This window comes from Tympanuchus pallidicinctus, unplaced genomic scaffold (assembly GCF_026119805.1).
Source record: "Tympanuchus pallidicinctus isolate F22 unplaced genomic scaffold, pur_lepc_1.0 scaffold72, whole genome shotgun sequence".
NCBI classification, from domain to species: Eukaryota; Metazoa; Chordata; class Aves; order Galliformes; family Phasianidae; genus Tympanuchus; species Tympanuchus pallidicinctus.
In genome coordinates, this window is record NW_026294794.1 from 59,119 (window position 1) to 71,097 (window position 11,979).

At 49.8% G+C, this 11,979-nt stretch overlaps 1 long non-coding RNA gene across 1 annotated transcript; it reads right to left on the minus strand.

The window, feature by feature from the left end:
• Positions 1 to 4,459: 4,459 nt before the first annotated feature.
• Positions 4,460 to 11,167, minus strand: LOC128072909 (uncharacterized). Its single transcript, XR_008202512.1, has 7 exons — positions 10,965 to 11,167; positions 9,960 to 10,122; positions 9,501 to 9,578; positions 8,172 to 8,249; positions 7,368 to 7,837; positions 6,946 to 7,083; positions 4,460 to 6,758 (listed from the first exon to the last, which is right to left on the minus strand). It is a non-coding gene; the product is annotated as an uncharacterized LOC128072909 (long non-coding RNA).
• Between the last annotated feature and the right edge of the window lie 812 nt (positions 11,168 to 11,979).

An 11,979-nucleotide genomic window follows, 5' to 3' on the forward strand; every position in this document is an offset into this window, starting at 1 on the left:
TTCTTTACAATGTGGTGATGGAGCGCTGGAACAGGCTGCCCAGGGAGGTGGTGGAGTCTCAGTCTCTGGAGATGTTCAAGACCTGCCTGGACATCTACTTGTGCGACCTGATGTAGAGAACCCGCTTTGGTAAGAGGTGGAACTCGATGATGTCTGGAGGTCCCTTCCAACTCTTATGATTCCGTGATTCCTTAAACCTTAACACTAAAACAGATCGCTAATATTTACCTTAAAATCTAATCTAAAACAGTAACTCTAAAGCCCGTGCAGAAGGGTAACCCTTCACAATTAGCAGTAATACTGAATAGTAGCACTTAACCGTAACCCAAAGCGGGATCAGGCTGAGCTTGTCTGCTTCCAGGGCTTCGCTTTGTGTAAAAAAACGAAGAATGCTCTACCCTTGGCTCTGAATGCTGTGTCCATGCCTTTGGATCGAGTGACAATTCGATGCGCTGTGCTTCTCCGTGGCTCCACGTCTGCATTCTGTGACGACAAGAGTCAAAAGGAAAACGCTCTGAAGAGGGAACGGGAAATGCGAGGAGTGACAGATGTTGTGCTCCTTGGGAGCACAATCGAAATAGTCGGGAGCGTTGTAGTCCGCACTGCGTACAGAAAAAACCCCGTCAAAAGGACCGCAGAAGGCAGGCAGAATTTGCAAGTTCTCGGCATCGGAATGGCACTACGCGCTGTCACGGTTTGTAAGCGGCACTCGCGGTGAACTGCTCTGGAGCGCTTGCCGTTGCTGCATGAGAAAACACACTTCTCTGCGAATGCAGCTTGCAGCCTCCAGCAGTGGTCTCGTGTTTCTCGGTCACCGGGAATGGTCGACTGCAGTCGGCTGCTTTTCTCCAAATAGCGTGCTCTTATGCACATGTGGGAGAGAAGATGTTTGGACTTCACCTTGTGTAAAAATATGAAGATTGCACTACGCCTGGTTCTGAAGTTTGTCTCCATGACTTTCGATTGAGAGACATGTCGTGGTAGTGAGTTTATCCCTGGCTCCAAGTCTGCAATCTGTGACGACAAGAGTCGAAGGAATAACGATCTGTAAAGAGGGAAGGGGAATAGCAAGGAGTGACAGATGTTGTGCTCTTTGGGAGCACATCCGAAAAAGTCGGGAGCGCTGTAGTCTGCACTGCGGAGAAAAAAAACCTTTTCGGCAGGTCCGCAGAAGGCAAGCAGAATTCACAAGTTCTTGTCGTCAGAATGGCACTATTTCACTCTCGCTGTTCGAAAGCGGCACTCGGAGTGAACCGCTCCGAATCGTTTGCACTCGCCACCGAGAATTCGCTATTCTCCCCGAATGTCGCTTGCACCTTCGAGCAGCGGTCCTGTTCTTCTTGGTTGCCGGGAAAGGTCGAGTGCAACCAGCGTCTTTTCTCCCAGTAGTGGGCTCTTCTGCTCACGTAGGAACGGAGCAGTTTGGACTTTGCCTCATGTAAAAATAAGCAGACAGCTCTACGCCTGGCATGATGGTTGTGTCCATGCCTTTCGATCCAGTGACAATTCGTGGTAGTGTGCATCTCTGTGGCTTCAGGTCTACATTCTGTGACGACAAGAGTCAAAGGGATAAGCCTCTCTGAAGAGGAAACGGGAAATGCGAGCAGCGACAGATGCTGTGCTCTTTGGGAGCACAATCGTAAATGTCCAGAGCAATGTAGTGTGCACTGCAAGGAGAAAATACCCCGCCTGAAGGACCGCAGAAGGCAGGCCAAATTCGCACGTTCTCGGCATTGGAATGGCACTTCTTCCCTCACGCTGTTTGAAAACAACACTAGGGGGAACCGCTCCGGAGCATTTGCACTCGCCACCAAGAATTAGCTGTTCTCCCCGAATGCCGCTTGCAGCCTCCAGCAGCGGTCTCGTGCTTCTCGGTCGCCGGGAAAGGGCGTCTGCAGTCGGCTGCTTTTCTCCGAGTACCGGGCTCTTCTGCACACATACAAACAGAGATGTTCGGACTTCGCCTCATGTAAAAATACAAAGATTGCACTACGCCTGGCTCTGCGTCACCATATGCCTCATCTCTTATGCCTTCAAGGTGGCACAGTGGCAAAGGTTATGTTTTTTTTTAATGGGGGAGCATTAGCACAGCTCTGCTGGGTTTAATGGGGGAACACTGGAACAACCCTGCATGCTTTAATGGTGGCACATTAGCACAGCTCTCTGGGTTTAATGGCGGGACTTTGGCACAGCTCTGCTGGGTTTATTCCGGCACAGCTTTGTTGTTCTTAATGGTAACACAATTGACAGCTCTGCTCTGTTCAATAGTGACACCTGCACAGCTCTGATGGGTTGAATGGTGAAAGACTGGCAAACATATGCTGGGTTTCATGGAGACACACTGGCCCATCTCTTCTGGGTTTCCTGGTGACGCATTGCACAGCTGTGCTAGGTTGAATAGTGGCATAGCTCTGCGAGGCTTAATGATGGCACATTTTACAATATTTTGGTGGGCGTTTTTCCTCTAGGTCCCTTACCAGTGCTCCCAACTTTTTTGAATGTGCTCCCTGAGGACAACATCTGTCGCTCCTCGAACTTCCAGTTACCTCTGAAGAGAGGGTTTTCCCTTCTACCCTTGTGGCCACAGAATGCCCAAGTGCAGTCACAGAGAACCACACTGCAACGAATTGTCGCTGGATCGAAAGGCATGGACACAACCTTCAGAGCCAGGCATAGTGTCACCAGCAGAGCTGTGCCAGTGTGGCCCCATTTTACCCTGCAGAACTGGGACAACGTGTCACTAAGAAACCCTGCAGCAGAGCTGTGCAGTGTGCCTCCATTAATCCCAGCAGTGCTTTGCCAATATGTCACCACTAACCCAGCAGAGTGGTGCCAATGTGTCAGTAATAAACTGAGCAGAGCTGTGCAATGTGCTATCATTCAAACAAGCAGAGCTGTGCCAGTGTGCCCGCATTAAAGCCAGCAGAGCTGTGCCAATGTGCCACCAATAAACCCAGCAGAGCTGAGCCAATGTGCCACCATCAAGCCTAGCAGAGCTGGGCCTATGTGCCAGAATCAATCTCAGCAGCGCTGTGCCCATGTGTCACCATCAAAGCCACCAGAGCTGTGCCAATGTGTCACCATGAAGCCCAGCAGAGCTGTGCCAGTGCGCCTGCATTAAAGCCAGCAGAGCTGTGCCAGTGTGCCCGCATTAAAGCCAGCAGAGCTGTGCCAGTGTGCCACCAATAAACCCAGCAGAGCTGTGCCAATGTGTCACCAATAACTTCAGCAGAGCTGTCAATGTGCCACCAATAAACCCAGCAGAGCTGTTCTAATGTGCCAGCATCAAGCCCAGCAGAGCTGTGCCAATGTGCCACCATTAAAGCCAGCAGAGCTGTTCTAAGGTGCCAGCATCAAGCCCAGCAGAGCTGTGCCAATGTGCCAGAATCAAGCCCAGCAGAACTTTGCCAGTGCGTCACTATTGAACCCAACAGTGCTGTGCCAATGTGCCACCATTAAGCCCAGCAGAGCTGTGCCAATGTGTCACTATTAAGCCCAGCACAGCTGTGCCAATGTGTCACCTTTAACTAGTCAAGTCAGACAGACCAAGACTAAGATGCTGACCTGTAACCAGGCACAGTGCAGCTAGAGCTCCTTCTGCAGTCACTGGAGCAGCTTCCCCACCTCCAGATCTACAGGCAATATGCACACAAAGCACAGCAAGTCCGTCTATGCTCCACACTCACAGAGAACAAGTTGACAAGTTGAATGTTTACATTAATTATGCTAAGTCACTATTCAAAGCAATGAATAAGCTTTTTGGAGAAAATAAATAAAAAGAGAGAAGTCCCCACGATCTTCTACTTCTCACGAGCCAGGAAATGCAGCAGACATCCATTCATCCTCACCACCACAAAGTGTCAGCAGTCCCAGCAGTGCCCGTCTCCAGTCCTGCCCTTTTCGAGTCCCTCTCCTGCCTCTGATGTAGCCCTGACCAGGCCCTGTTCTGCCCCCATTCCGTTTAGCCCTGTTCTCATCTTGTCCCTGGATCCTCCACCTCACCTTGACTGTGTTCCTGTCCCTACCCCGACCCTACCACTATCTCCACACCTACTCTCACCCTTTTCTTTATCCTCCTATCACTGCCCGTCCCTCTCTTTTCCCTCTCCTGCCCATCTCTCCTGCCCCTGTCCCTATCACTCGTCCTGCCCCTACCCCTACACTTTTCCCTATCCCACCCCTTTCCCTCTCCTGTTTCCTTCCCTTCCCTATCCCTGTGCTGTCCCTGCTCCAGGCTGACAACAGAATCCCCTGGCAGCCCACCACAAAGTTGAAGGGAAATTGTAAGCAAGGAGAACAGAAGTGTGATGAATGAGAGGGGAGGACAGAGAGGGCAGAAGAGAAGAAAGGACACAGGTAAGAGGAGCAGAGCTAATGGGGCAGGAGAAAGTAGGAGATGGCAGGGGAGAATGGACAAGAGGGAAGAGCAGAAAGGCAGTGAAAATAGGATTCCTTAAGATAAGTGTTTACAGCTTTATTACAAGACAGGATGCCTCACAGTAAGATGGATGGTTTCCCAATTCCTGAATTACAGAGGATACATAAACAGAGGGGTTAAGAAACCTAGCAAGAAAATGCCACATTCTAAAGCAAACGGTCCAGGAACAATTCCAGCTACTGCACTCCCTTGAGAGCCTCAATGGGAATCTCATCTGCTCACAGGGCCCAACGCGAGAGGATCAGCTGCTCTGGGGGAAAAGGACTGGGAACCATGCTCCAGTTTGTATACTTGGAAGGAGGCTAGGGAAGCAGCTCCACGTAAAGACAAGAATGAAACGATGGCCAAGCTCCAATGCAACAGGTGCAGGACCAACAACCCCTCGTGGAGCTCCAAATATTTTGGAAAAACGGGTCCTCACAAACTGTAAGAGCCTTAAATGACCCCGGAGCAGAGGCCTCCTTAACATATGGGAACCCCAAGAAACGTGAAGGACAACTGGTAGCTATTATAGGGTTGGGAGGGAAACAACCTGAAGCTGTACAAACACAAATAGAAATGAGAATAGGAAACCCCCCACAACGACTGCATCCTGTGATGACTGTCCCCGCCCCAGAATACATCGCAGGGATGGGCATTCTAAAATGACTAACACTGAATCTCCCCAGTGCTCAGCCCCAGTTTGGAATAAGGAATTGCATTCGTGCTCCAACAATTTCAGTGGGAAAAGTAACAATGCCTGCTGTGCAGATTCCTGCTGCAACTGAAGTAGTGACAGTGAAACAGTACAGGACCTGGGGGGGGGGGGAGCATGAAGAGATATCAAGGACAATTAATGATTTATTGGGTGCAGGAGTTTTAAGTCAGCTACTACAGCTCGGAACAATCCAACATGGCCTGTCAAAAAGCGGTGGGTTGTGGGAGGAATTAAACAAGCTCACCCCGCCTCTCACAGCAGCTGCAGCAGGTAGTGTTGCTTTAACAGAAAAAGCTCAGAACCATTCCAGAGCAGGGCATGCTGTAATTGATTTAGCTAATGCTAGCTTCTTCACAGTCCTGACTGCAGAGGAACGCCTTCCCGTGGCAGAGGTGACAAGATCCTGTCTGTAGATGGCCTCAGGGACGGCTGCACAGCCCAACCATCTGCCACAGAACTGTGGCTGAACATCTGCATGACACCAAACTGCCTCCTCACATGCAAACAGTTCATTATGTAGATGACGTCCTGACTCAGGGAAACCGAGGAAGGGGTGCAACAAATGCTGGAATTGGTTGTGGATCAGATGAAACAGAAAGGCTGGGAAATTCATCCTACTGAAATTCAAAAAGTGACATTTTTAGGAATTCAGAGGCATTTTGGGCATTGGGGAATACTACTCAAAACTCAACACAACGTTTTAGACTTGGCAGTACCCTGTAATAAGAACGAGGCACAGCAGTGTATTGGGCTGTTTGGTTTTTGGAGACAGCACGTTCCATACGTAGGACAAATTTTAACCCTGTTGTTTATATACAAAGTGACAAGGAAGAGTTGGAGGGGGAAACAAACAGCAGGTTGCCTTTGAATTAGCAACAAAGGCTCTTCAAAGGGCCTCAGACTTAGGGCCCATGCAAAAAGCAGAAACAGAGTTAAACATGTCTGCAAATGGAGCACTTGCCAATTGGAGCTTCTGGCAAAAACATGGAAAGAAAAAGGTTCCCCTGGGTTTTGGAGGAAGAAAACTCATGTCACGAGAGGAGTAATGGATGCAGATTATCAAGGATGAATCAAATTCCGTTCAACAGCGGTGAACAAGATTTAATTAAATCCAAGATTTAATTCAAACCCATGACAGAACAATTACTGATATTGTCAGTTTTAAAAACAATTGTGAGAAAAGGAGATCCACCTCACATCACCACCACTCTGGAAAACTATGTACGTAGTACATAATTTTATTTTGCAGATCCTGCACGACTGGATTTACCCGCCTACCAGCACGGTCCATTTGGAAAAACATACCATCCGTGTGCCTGGATGTGAAGAACGGCCTCACCTGAAATTATCCCCAGTGCCTGCTGTCAGAGCTTGTGACCTGAGTGCAGTGATGGCATTGCTAACGGCACGCTGCCACTGTGACCAAGGCACAGGTTGGATGAACAGATTGATAACTTTAGGACAAGGTGGAACAACTTTGCTCTTTCTTGCTAACTGCCATGTGTGTGGAGGCCCAGGAGGATGGGAACACTGGACGTGGATGGCCTGTGCAACCCAAATGGTGGGATAGCAAAACGAGTGCAGCCCATGAGGGAACAGAGCTCTGGGCCAGGACAGCAATCCCTGCCAGATGCAGCAATACAGAGAAATGATCAGAGAAACAGGGAAAAATACACAGAAATTGAAACACGTTCAGATTACTTCACGTGTCCTAACCTATGATGACTCAAAGACCACACCTGCCATGGTCCCCCAGAGCAAGGCTGTGTCTGTATGAGAATTAAGTTTTGATACGAGATTTCTGACTTACGAATATTAAAGCCTTCTTCATAGTTTGAAGAAAAAGGCTGAGCTGTTGGAGGCTCTGGTCAGCTACATTTCTGCCCTTCTCGAGTGTAGTTCAAGTTTCATACACAGCAAGGTGTGAAGAAAAGCTCCCCCTCCAGTCCTAGAGTTCAAAGAAAACTAAAGAAAGTTAAAGCAGTAAATATCAAGCTACAACAAAGTCCAAGCTTCTGAGTTCAAGGACATCCTCTGAAACCTAATTTAAGGTAGTAAAATTCACCTTCTTGCCTCAGGTTAATATCTCCAAGCTATTTTCAAAGATCTTTTCATTACCTCCCAATACGTTTGCATACAGCTAGTAGAACAAACAGAGCTAATAAAGAGACCCAAACACACACAGTGAAGGCGTGAAAGTCCAGCAGTTCCAGCAGTGGGGGAAACACGCACCTGAGATCAGAGACTGCAGGGAATGCTCCTTTGTGGGTGGGATTTAAGTCACACCAGGCACAACGCTTTGCTTTTGAGAAAGGCTGCTTTAACAGCACGCCGTCTGGGAAAGCACACTCTAACCAGGTTTGTGAAGAGCCTCCCAAATCCTCACAGTCTTACTGCTCTGGGAAGCACGAGGTTCTCTTCTCAAAAACATTTCTTACCAGTGCATCCAGCGAGCACACACATCCGATGTTGTGACAGAGAACATGGGCAGAGACCAGCAGGTTGGAAGGTTGTCACCTTCGGGCCAGATCAATACTACAGATATCCGGCAAGCCCTTCTGTAGCAGAAACACGATTGCTGAAGCTGAGTAACGTCCAGTGGGTGAGTATGAGTAAGGTGAGGCTCAGCACAGTGCTGAGGGATCTGATACTGACATGTCATTGCAATTCAGTGCACAGGTTGGAAAGGCAGTAAGGTGGGCCTGAAGATGGAAAAGGACAGCCGTGTGCTGCACTGTCATGCTGGAACCACGTCAATCACTACTCTCAAAGCGTGTATCTGCTAAAAGTCTGCAGTGTTTGAGACCTCCAAAACAATCTGCATCACCAGACTAATCAGCACTTTATGAATGCACACCAAAGACCCCAAAGTTCCTCTCAGAAGAGACGAGTAAAACATCCTTACAATACTTCCACATGCAGGATTCTACTTCTGACTTTGTAATTCCATATTATAAAACAAAAGAAGGCTTCTTTCTTGCAATACCAATTCTTAACAGCAGTTTTACAATCGAGTATGAGAACTAATCCACTTACCTTTACAGGATGGAGTTGCTCAAGAATACCAGAGTTGGCAGATTTGGAATGCCACACTTGAGGATTTTTCAGAAACTACTGCAATGAAACACAACATTAAATAAAAAATAACCCAACACAGCCATGTAATCTAAACTGACCTTGAAAGCTGTCAGTGTCTAACTACTGTTTTCCTGTAGTTATGGATCTCTTTAGCAGCCACCAATTTACTCAGCCAGCCTTTATAAACCTTACTTTTTCATAACTACACAAGGGCTGATCCAAAAGTAATGCCTCCTGTCTTATAAAGCTGGCCCACAACATCACAAGTGGATGCTGGTGGGATGACAGCAGAGGCTGAACCTTCCTGCCAGCACTCCGCTACATTTTGCAGCCGTGCCACAGATGGCAGCAGAGGGACAGAATGACAGCACAGCACCTGGCTCGGAAGTGCTCATGGAGCACAGGGTGTCCCTGAACTCCTCCACACTGAAAAAATCGCACCACTGACATCCATCAATGCCTGCAGAACATTTATGAAGCCCGACACATGGAGGTGAGCACAGTGAAGCAGTGGTGGTGCATTTCAGCAGTGACAACAGCAATGCAAGACGAGCCACCCAGACAGCAAACGGATTTATTTTAATTATTATGATTTCTTTTTAAACAAGCACAGCACACAGGCTCTCGCTCAACACTGGAGGAAAAAAAAACAACCAACAAAACGATAGTTAATGGTGGTGACCATGTTGAAAAACAGCTTTGTAGCTGACAACTCGCCCTATGTATCCGTTGTCATTTCTGTGGAAATAAATAGGAGGCATTCCTTTCAGAGCAATCTACGTACCTCAATAAGCCATCATCCTAATAATGCAGTAACACTAATAATAGGAACAGAAAAACACAGACTCTCAGAATATCTTTTGTGGGGATGGAACAAAACCAACACTGCAGTCAGCTGCAGTTATTCCCTGGGAAGGAACTGATGCCAGCAGAAAGGTCACGACCACTTCCAACAGTCAAACCATAGCAGCATGTCAGAGCACGCAGCCTTGGAATAAACCCCAAGGATAAACCAAACTGCATCTCTGTTCCAGCCATTTTTTTCTTCAATATACACACAAAGACTGGGAGGCACTAACCCTACAAATTCATTGTACCACTGTGTCGTATGGTAAGAAGAAAAGCAGGAAGTTTGAGACTTTGTCAGGCACAGAACCTGCAGCACTGGGGGCGAGCAGTTCGGAATTCTGGCATCTGGTCGTAATTTGCGTGCATGCACAAGAAGCAGTGCAACTCACTTCACCAAATGTAAGTCAATGCAACCAAACGTATTGAAGGTGTACTTACAAGACTGAGGTAGAAAGCTGCTTGCTGAGGGGAAGGTTGGAAATGAGGCAGGGGAGGCCTGACAGATTGAGTGATTGTCTGGGAAAAGAAAGGAACAGAAGAACTGTTCAGATGACATGACAGCCATTTTCTGTCACATATGCAGTAACAAGCAAAGAATGAAAATCAAGGCATTTGCCTTCGCCATCACCATATGTGCCACTTCTCTGCAGAGCTGCGGCACAGGCAGCACAAGTCTACTGGCACAGTAATTGCCAAGCCACATTTTCAGAAACCAGCATGACAAAGTATTTCCCTTTTACCATGCACAAAGAAATGCTGGCTTACACAGATGAGAGTCTCAAGTGGGATAAGAATATGGAGGCACTTCATTCTATTTTCTCAAACTGAAAGGAATCAAATGTCTACTCAAGGATAAAACAAAGCAAAAAAACAAACACCCATGGAAAGCACATTAACCTTTGCAGGCCCTTCAGATCAAAGTGCTCCAATAGCAGTAGCTATAGAAGCTGTTATGCTCTACAGTTCCTCTGGTAGCTTTGTGGTTGGAGGTGGTGATCTTTCCGTGGGCTTTGGAGTGTTTGTTTTTAAGCACCAGTAAGAAACATCACCAGCCTTTTATCTGCACATCAATAAAGCAGAGAATACAGCTCTGAGCAGCCATCTGCCAGGACTTGTTTAAAGAAGCAGTCAAGGGAGTTGACAAGGCCCCATTTTCCAGGTCTTCTGACTTGGTCCTCAATGCAATCTGTTGCCAGGACCTTGAACTTCACAGCCACAGCATGCAAATACAGTTTAATAATGGAGTCTTACAGAAAACAGTGGCTGGCCTGATATCGTGTATCTGTACACAGATGAGCAAAAAGGGCTCAAGTCAGGGCTTAAGATTTATCACATCATATACATGCACAATACGTGCACTTCAGGAGAGATCCTGAATTCTCTGAAAAATATGCTCATTTAAAAAAAAAAAAAAAGTTAAACTCAGTAGCTTCCTCAAATTAAAATCTTGAATATACCAATAGCAGTTGTTCAAACACACAGCACTGGACATTTGCAGATGACAATAACAGTGCAGATCATTATTCTTACTGCCGCGGCTGCAATGATGCAGGTTATCACTTGACAGCTGTCAGCACTGTACCTCGCTAACTCGGGGTGGGACTCTAACCCACAATCCCTGGAATTGACCTGAGTTCTAGATGGTTATGAGCTTGTGATTACCAGTGCCCAAGCGCTAGCCTAGCTTACAAGTGCTAGCCAGAGGTGGGGCTCGAACCCACAGTCCCTGCAATCAGACACAGTGCTACAAGGCACCTGTCCTTCCCGGTCATTACCTTCCCGCCCCGCACCCCTGCACTAGTCCACCCGCAGGGTAAAGCCCTCCCGCATGGGGCGGCCCTCACGTCTGACGGAGTCCCTGGCTCCTGCGTACGCCTTACGGAGCCTTCCCTTTAAACGTACCTGTTCCGCTTCCACATGGTCCCCGTCTGTCCCCGCAGTGATCGGATGAGCAGGGGGAGTCCTTCCAAGAATTCTCGGGGCGCGCCAAAGGCGTCTCCCTCCTCAACTGGTCCTGCAGCCAAACAGAGAGTGTCCCATCTGGGGTGCCCAACTGATCTGCAGAATCAAACTCTCGAACCCGTGCGGCCGTGGCAGCACTGCAGGGAAACCTGCGCTGCAGCGTGTGCCCAGTGCCCCCGGTCCCGCTGCTGGGCGCTGCCGGGTGCAGCCTGGCTCGGTCCTCACCGCACCTCCCTGCACGGGGCGAGCGGCGCCGAGGACGCGGGGCGGCGGGGCGGCGGGGCGGCGGAGAGGCGGGGCGGCGGGGCGGCGGGGCGGCGGGGCGGCGGAGAGGCGGAGAGGCGGAGAGGCGGAGAGGCGGAGAGGCGGAGAGGCGGGGCGGCGGGGCGGCGGGGCGGCGGAGAGGCGGAGAGGCGGTGCGGCGGGGCGGCGGGGAGGCGGGGCGGCGGGGCGGCGGAGCGGCTAAGCGCATCCTTCCCCGCGCGGAGTCCCGCGGCTCCGCCGTCGTGCCGGCACCACCGTGCCAATCCCCCATCCGCGGACGCCATTGGAGGACAGCCCGCGCTCGCCCCCTTCCACCGTGCTGCCATTGGTCGGTCCGCCGGATGGGGCGGGCGCTCCGCGCGGGGTCCGTTCCGTCCGCTGTCGCGCCGTTATTGCGTCATCTCCGCGCGCGTCCTGCATGGCCCCGGTTGGGGCTGCGGGCAGAGGACGAGGAGGGCGGGGGCGCGGGGGACGGCAGTGCAGCCCACCCCAAACGGAGTCCAAGTGCCCGCACAGCAGCACCTCCACGAGGAGCGGGTCGGCATCGCTGTGGAGCAGCCGAGCCTCTTGGAGGAGGACTTAGAGTCAGGCAGCCGGTCCCAGGCACCAGGCAGCACACTGAAGCGTCATGCAGTCACACTTCTCTCCAAATTCCGTGCTTGATGAAATCCGAAGAAATCTTCATACCATG